Raw genomic sequence first — 7,936 nt, forward strand, 5'->3', positions numbered from 1 at the left:
GAACAGGGATAGAGAAAAAGGCCGAGCAGAGGTCAACAACAGTGAAATAGATGGCGGATGGGGGAATGCAGGAGATTGCAGGATTCAAAGCCCTGAGTGCTGGCCCTTACACCATGAGACCAGACCTTGGGTTTTTCTGACTTCTGGCCTGAAAGAGCCTGAGTGGACAATTTTTTGCCTCCCTTGCTCAAGGCCTCTCTGGCCTTTCTGGCCAGCCCTACATTTGCTCAACAAGTCGGCACACAGTGGCTTGCTGTAGACACAGAGGCCTTTCTTCCTTCAGACTGTGAGGCCAGTGGGCGTGTGAGGAAGTTGCCCCTTCAGGCCCAGGCAGTAAATAGCCTTTCCTAGGAAAGGCCAAGTCCTGAAAAGAAGAAAAAGTAATGTCAAGGAGGGTACTGAAGAGCTGCTTTTTGAAGTTTTTGGGGGATATCACAAGAAGGAAATGACGCCCCCTATGTCTGACTAGGGGCTTGAACCCTGGACCCTCAGATTAGAAGTCTGATACTCTACCAACTGAACTAGCCAGCCTCATATAAAGAAGAGGCAAGTTTGGTGCAGAAGAGAAACTTTTCAAGAAAAAGAAGACAGGAAACAATACTGAACCTGCCTACTCTCACTCTCTTAGCAGCCCTAGTCCCAGCCTGCTCCTCTGTCTGGTGCCATGAGATCTTCTTTTTTTAGTTAAATATTGGCTCCAGAAGAAAACAGTTATACAAAGCAAAACAAAATCAGACAGAAATGCCATTGAAAATACAAAAAAAAAAAAGGAAATGCAATCCCCATCACATTATGGTATCCAGGGCCAGATTAACTTTTTGTGGTCCCTGCACCAAACGTATTTGTGGGGCCCCCTGTGGAATGAAGGGGAAAGAGCACAGTGGGGCATGGTGGTGAAGGATTGGTCCCAAGCTGGAGTGAGGCAGGGGCAAGATGAGCACAGTGGGGTATGGGGGGAGGATTAGGCAGGGGCCGGGGCAAAAGCACAGTGGGGTTGGAGCTACGGTTCCTCCCTGGAGCAAGGGAGGGCCTGGGGGTAAACTGCAAGCACAGCAGGGCTGGGTAGGAGGTAAACAGGATCCCCCCTGCCTCTGCCTACATGGAGTGGTACCTACCTTCTCCCTGGTTCTAGCACATTCTCCATCTCTCTCTCTGCACTGAGCTGAGGCTGGGGGTGCACAGGGCTGGGAGGGAGTTAGGGTGAGGGAGGGGGATCAGGGTCTGGGAGGGAGGGTGGGGTGGAGCACTTACCTGGGGCAGCTCCCATTTTGTGCAAGGGGTGCAGGTGGGAATGTGGGGTGTGTGTGCAGGAGCTCCCATTTTGTGCTCAGGGTAGGGGTGGGGATGTGAGGTGGGGTGCAGGAGTCAGGGCATGGGGTGTGGTGGGGCTGGGGGTGTGTTAGGGGTCTGCAAGAGTCAGGGCATGGGTCATGGAGGGATGGGTATGTGTGGGGGGTGCAGAAGTCAGGGCAGAGGGCTGGGGGTGTGGGCTGGGGTTGTGGGGGTGCTCCCAGCCCTCTGCCCTGAGTGGCTCATGGCCCTGATTCCACTGCCTTCTCCAAGAACCCCCCTCTCCCCCTCATCTGCCTCCTCCCCCAGTGGTGAGTGCACTGTGGCTCCACTCCTCCCCCTCCCTCGTGTTGGCAGACAGCTGTTTGGCAGCAGGGAGAGGAAGGGGGTGGGGAGGGGCGGGAAGACAGCACTCTAGGGGAAGAGGCCGGGGAGGAGCTTGGCTGCCGGTGGAGCTTGGCCGGCTGCAGCAGGAGCCCCAGGAGCTGGCAAGCACCAAGCTTCTGCCCCTGCAGGAGAGAGCCGGGGCCAGGTGCCTTTGGAGCATGGGCCTGGCACCATGGTAAATCCGGTACGGATGGTATCTGGGCCAATCCTGCATTGAGAGCACCCACTAATGTCCCTCTGTGCTTACGAGACACCTGGAGGAATGGATACCAAAGCCTGAACATGGAACACAACTGCTCCTGCTTGTTGCAGTAAAACCCTTTCCCTGCCCTCAATCAGAGAGCAGCTGGACAGAATCAAGGCCCGTCCAGGTCCCAGAGCCCAGCCCACACCCGCCTCCACTCTGCTGCTGATTCAGGGTGTTTTTCCACCACGGCCAGCCGTTTAAGGGCCACAGAAACCCGGTTAGCCACTGCTCGGAGAACTGCCTTCATCGCTGAAGATGCTCCTCACGGCCGCTGTGCCAAAGGGGGTACAATGCTGTGGCATCAATGAGCTGCAGTGTGTCCAGTCATCCGAAGAGTCAGTTTCTTTCTTTGTGGTTGCCCTTCCATTCCCCTCAGGCCTGCCCTGCCCTCCAGCTCAGCCTCCTGCTGAAAACTGAAAAACACAATAGTAGAGCCGTAAAAGGCTTCAACGCCCATCATGCCCAATCCCCACATCTCGGTACTTAAAGGGTGTGACGAAGTGGGACTGTTCTTAATGTTTCCTCTGAATAGTGTGCGGGTGCCTCAGTTTCCCCTATGCAGTTCTTAAGTATCTGGGGGTGGGATAAGGGTGTATGATCCTTGCAGAGCCCTAGAGGGCAGGTGTGTGCAGGGGTCTGGACACGGACAATGGCTGACACCCTGTTTCCTGGCAACTGATGGCCTGGGCCCTTCCCCCTGCAAGGTGAGAGCTAAAGGGTTGGAGAACAAAGGAATCCAGTGATCTCCTGGGCCCAGGAAAGGGACAAAGCCCAGATGAGGAGGGGCTGGAGAGAGTTTCAGTTTGGGTCTGGCTGAGGACATGGAGTGAAGTGCAGACATGGTTGTCTGGCTCACTGCCCCCCAAAATGGACCCAGCTGAGGGGTCCTGTTCTCTGTACCTACAAGCTGGTTTAGACCATGTTCCTGTCGTCTAATAAACCTTCTGTGTTACTAGCTGGCTGAGAGTCACGTCTGCCTACGGAGTTGGGGGGCAGGACCCTCTGGCTTCCCCAAGACCCTGCCTGGGCGGACTCGCTGTGGGAAGCACACAGAGGGGCAGAGGATGCTGAATGCTCCTAGGTCAGACCCAGGAAGGTGGAAGCTGTGTGAGCTGTGTGTCCTGCAGACAGGCTGCTCACAGAAAGGAGACTTCCCCAGAGTCCTGACTGGCTTCTTAGGGAGCAGTTCCAGAGCATTGCCCGGGGACTCCTTGACAACAGGCACCCATGCCATTTGCAAATATTTTAAGGCTCTTGTCAGTAGGATCTGGGGACAGTGGCTCACCTTCAGAGGAACCTCCCTAAAATTGGCCTTTCTCACCCACTGGTACGTTGTCCTCCATATGGACTGTGCCAAAGGAAGGCCTCGCTACTGTGGCTGATGCTGCTGTGAGGGTGGCCACTGCTGCAGCTGAAATCAGGGAGGGCATTATTGGTGGACCATGTGCTCCGTAGCACTCGTTATCGCTAGATTATTGTGTATGGTCCCCAGTTAAGATGTGAAAGGAAAGATCTATGGAAGGAAATGGCTCCCTTCCTCTGGACCTCACAGTGTTTGGTGTTAGGGGGAGAGGGGATTTTAATTGTCAGCTGGCCTAAGGACCACTGGTCCTGTTTTCCAGACTATCAGAGGAAACTCTTTTATGATGAGCACTACCTGGCACAGGTCTGTAGCGAGGTCGATCTAGAGGAAGTGTTTCTCTGTAGTGGAACCAGCAGCTGGTGAGCGGTAGCCTCCTGGTCCTCTGATCCGAGATCACACCAGCCCCAGATGGGGTACACCTTTCTGCAGGGACAGGCCAGGAGTCACATTGACTGGATTTTTGTGAAAGAAAGCACTTTAACAGCCCAGTGCAGGGCAGTGTCAATGGACTGTTCCGATCACGCAGCACTTACCATGTGTCTTAATGTGGGCAATTCCATGGCCCATGGCAGAGGATATTGGAAGCTGGACATCCAGAGCTTGCAAGATAAAGGGGCAGTGCGGCAAAGCCTTGTGGTGTTGGCAGAACGGGAAAGCATCAGAGTTCTATGGCAACCAGGGGGATTGGTGGGAGTCAGTGAAGGAGGAGTGGGCGGCTTTGTTCCTGGTGACTGGGGAAACACCAGAACTTTAAAGAATACCAGCCATGCCAAGTCGTATGGGATTTCTACAAGACTGTCAGGGTTTACCCCGCCCCCGCACACCCAACTCTGGGGTACAGATTTGGGGACCTACATGAAAGACACTGTAAGCTTATATTCTACCAGCTTAGGTTAAAAACTTCCCCAAGGCACAAATTCCTTTTGTCCTTGGATGGATGGTATGCTGCCACCACCAAGTGATTTAAAAAAAAATTCAGGAAAGGGTCACTTGGAATCCCTACCCTGCCCCCCAAAATATCCCCCCAAGCCCCTTCACCCCCTTTCCTGAGGAGGCTTGTGAATAATATGCCAACCAATTGCCTTAGCAATGTAAGCACAGACTTTGTCTTTAGGACACTGAAATCAAAATCAGGTTCTTAAAAGAAGAACTTTAATTAGAAAGAAAAAATAAAAGAATCACAGCTGCAAAATCAGGATGGAAGGTAATTTTACAGTGTAATAAGATTTAAAATATAGAGGATTCTCCTCTAGGTTCAGCTTCAGTTACAAAAACAGGAATAAAACCCATTTCTGTAGCATACAAAAAATCCACAAGCTGAAACAAAAGATAACCTAATGCATTTCCTTTCCTAACTTACAATTTCTGTGAATTGAGGTCTATTGTTCCAGGTATATTTTCAGGAGATGTTTTACCTGCTTGGTCTCTCCCTCTGTCCAGAAAGGGAAGAACAGAGAGCACAAACAAAACCTCCTCCCCCCCCCCCATTTAAGTCTCTTCTTTCCTCATTCGTCCTTCTGGTCAGGTGCCAACTAAGTTATTTGAACTACTTAACCCCTTACAGGTAAGGGGATTCATTTTAGCTGCCAGGGAGGGATTTTATGCTACCCTTCTCTTTATATTTATGACCAAGACCATCCAGAGATGGGAGCCAGTCAATGTGTGACTGTACGACCATATCAAGTGACAGCTGGCAGAGTTCTCGGAGATGAGGGTGCTGTGGGCCCAATTTGAGTGGGACCACCAAGTGAAGCGAGCGGTGGTCTCCCCGGACATTTTTGCAGCCTGTAGAGAAGAGACAAAGCAAGAGGATGCAGGGACTTAGGGCGGGACCCACAGATCCAGTAGTGCAGGACCACAGTAGAATGCTGGCCATCATGGAGGTCTACTATGGGGAGCTGTTCCAGGCTGGGATATTGCTCAGCAACAACAGGGGCAGTTTCTCTCCTTAGCTGGGGACTGCTCACCGCTGCTGTCAGGAGATGACCAGGGGAGTTTGCTGGAGCCCATGTAGGAACATGAGCTGAGGGAAGCAATTTTGTCCTTGAAGACCAGCATATCTCCTGACTCAGATGGCCTGCCCCCAGTACTCTACTGGGAACTGCTGGAGCCTCTCACACCAGTGTTGACGAACAGCTTCAACAGCTCTCTGCACCATCAGGCACTGAGTCCATCACAATACGATGCTATCCTGGGATTGCTGGCCAAGATGGGATACCTGACTGACATCCAAAATGGGAGGCTGACTGTTCCGTTTAATACCGACGACAAGATGTTGTCCCGAGCACGCGAGAGGAGGCTGGGAGAGGTAGCAGACAGACTGGCGCAATGTGGTGCGAGGTCGGACAGTCACAGACTCCTCATGCAGCATGCGGGAGGTCTGCGAATGGGCGTGCCGGAAGCAGTGGGAAAGTTACTTGTTGGCTCTGGATCAATCCAAGTCCTCTGAGTAAGTCAACTTGAACTATCTGTGGAAAGTGCTCAAACAGTATGGATTTCCGGGGGACTTTATCAGATGGCTGTAGGTGCTGTACAAACTGGCCTCAGTCTGCCCATTGGTGGATGTCTGGCTAGGGAACAAAATCCCTGTGCGTGCAGGCATACGACAGGCCTGTCCCTTGAGCCCCTTCTGTATGTGCTGTCTTTGGACCCTTTCCTGAGAGCACTCCACAGAAGCAGAGCAATGCGGCGCATGGTTTGCCCTGACCAGAACCTGGGAGGACTGATCAGGGGAGCTGTCACATTGAAGGCGGTTGCCCATGCATATGACATGACCATCCTAGTGAGCTCCCTGGGCAACTGCCGCACTTTGGTGACACTAAAGGAGGGGTACTTGGCTGCAGCCGGAGCCATGGTGAACCTACAGAAGAGCAGGGCCCTGTGGGTGGGATCGGACCCCCCAAGGGGGTTTGCCCTTACCCATCAGGGATTTGCAATTCATAAGCAGCCAAGACAGGAGCACTCCCAGGGTGGTGAACACCTTGAGGGTACTGTTTGGGGTCAGGGACAAGGTGGGGAATGCAAACTGGGAGAGGCAACTGCTGGGCTATGAGGAACGGCTCTGCCGGTGGCATAAGTGGACCTTTTCATTAGCCCAGAAGGCTGTCATGCTCAAGATCTATCTTTAGGAGGCAGGAAAATTTCTCAGCCATATATTTCCCCCAGCTCCACAATTGCTGTAGCGACTGAACCTGATGGCCTTCCACTTCTTGTGGGGCAATAGGACATCCCTAGTCAGAATTGTGGCTTTTCTGCCAGTGACAGAGGGCAGGTTGGGCATGGTGGGCTTTAAAGCCTTTTACAGCTCCACTTTTCTTGATTTTTCAATTTTCACTGGGAGGCTGAGCTGGAGGGCACGTCCGCCCAGAGGGGAATGGTGGGGCAACCACGGAGAATGCAACCGACTCTTTGGATGTGGCTGTATTTTTTTGAGCCCACTGGGTGCAGCAATGGGTTTGGGTTGGCCAATGGTGGCGGAAGGGGTAGGAGATTAAGCAGGCCCCTCACTCCATCTAGTGTTCATCCACTCCACTTTATGTCCTACAGGCTTTTCATTGGGTGGCTAGGTGGAAGGTGCTCACAGGATGGTTAAAGCTGCAGCAGTGGCCGCCCCCGGGGCGAGCTCCGGGTTGACCTGGTGGCCGGACGGAAATTAAGCCCGGGCCCGGGACAGGGCGACCCTCGGCGGAGGAGGGTCCGCCCTTCACAGCAGCGGTGGCCACAGCAGTGAGCCCTCCCTTTGTCCTTGTCCGCACAGAGGTCATTGTACCACAGGGTGATGGAGGCCAATTTTAGGAAGTTTCCACTGAAGGTGAGCAACTGTCCCCAGAACTTACTGACGGGAGCTTTAAAGTATCTGCAGATGGCACGGGTGTCTTTTAAGTACCGAGACGTGCGATGGCGCATCTTTCATGGGTAACTGTATGTACTTGTCTCTAAGGTTAGTCTCTAAGGTGCCACAAGTACTCCTTTTCTTTGTATGTACTTGGACTAAGATGACTTCCTGAGGTCCCTTCCAACTGTGAGATTCTATGATTACATGCAAACATGCATGGGCAAAGCAAAGATTGTCCATGGGCACTGTCAGGCTCCAGCACGACTTCATAGAATATCAGGGTTGGAAGAGACCCCAGGAGGTCATCTAGTCCAACCCCCTGCTCAAAGCAGGACCAACCCCAACAAAATCATCCCAGCCAGGACTTTGTCAAGCCGGATCTTATAAACCTCTAAGGATGGAGATTCCACCACCAACCTAGGTAACCCATTCCAGTGCTTCACCACCCTCTTAGTGAAAGAGTGTTTCCTAATATCCAACCTAGGCCTCCCCCATGCCAACTTCAGACCATTGATCCTTGTTCTGTCATTTGCCACCAGTAAGAACAGCCAAGCTCCATCCTCTTTGGAACCCCCTTTCAGATAGTTGAAGGTTGCTATCAAATCCCCCCTCTCTTCTGCAGACAAAACAAGCCCAGTACCCTCAGCCTCTCCTTGCAAGTCATGTACTCCAGCCCCCTGATCATTTTCGTTGCCCTCTGCTGGACTCTCTCCAGTTTGTCCACATCCTTTCTGTAGTGGGGGGGGCCAAAACTAGATGCAATGCTCCAGATGTGGCCTCACCAGTGCCGAATAGAGGGGAATAACACTTGCCT

The 7,936-nt window shown here is 52.7% G+C and overlaps 1 non-coding gene across 1 annotated transcript; it reads right to left on the reverse strand.

Moving 5' to 3' along the window:
• Window positions 1–458: 458 nt before the first annotated feature.
• Window positions 459–531, reverse strand: TRNAR-UCU (transfer RNA arginine (anticodon UCU)). The gene has a single exon. It is a non-coding gene; the product is annotated as a tRNA-Arg (tRNA).
• Between the last annotated feature and the right edge of the window lie 7,405 nt (window positions 532–7,936).

The sequence above is a fragment of the Eretmochelys imbricata genome, chromosome 28 (genome assembly GCF_965152235.1).
Source record: "Eretmochelys imbricata isolate rEreImb1 chromosome 28, rEreImb1.hap1, whole genome shotgun sequence".
NCBI classification, from domain to species: domain Eukaryota; kingdom Metazoa; phylum Chordata; order Testudines; family Cheloniidae; genus Eretmochelys; species Eretmochelys imbricata.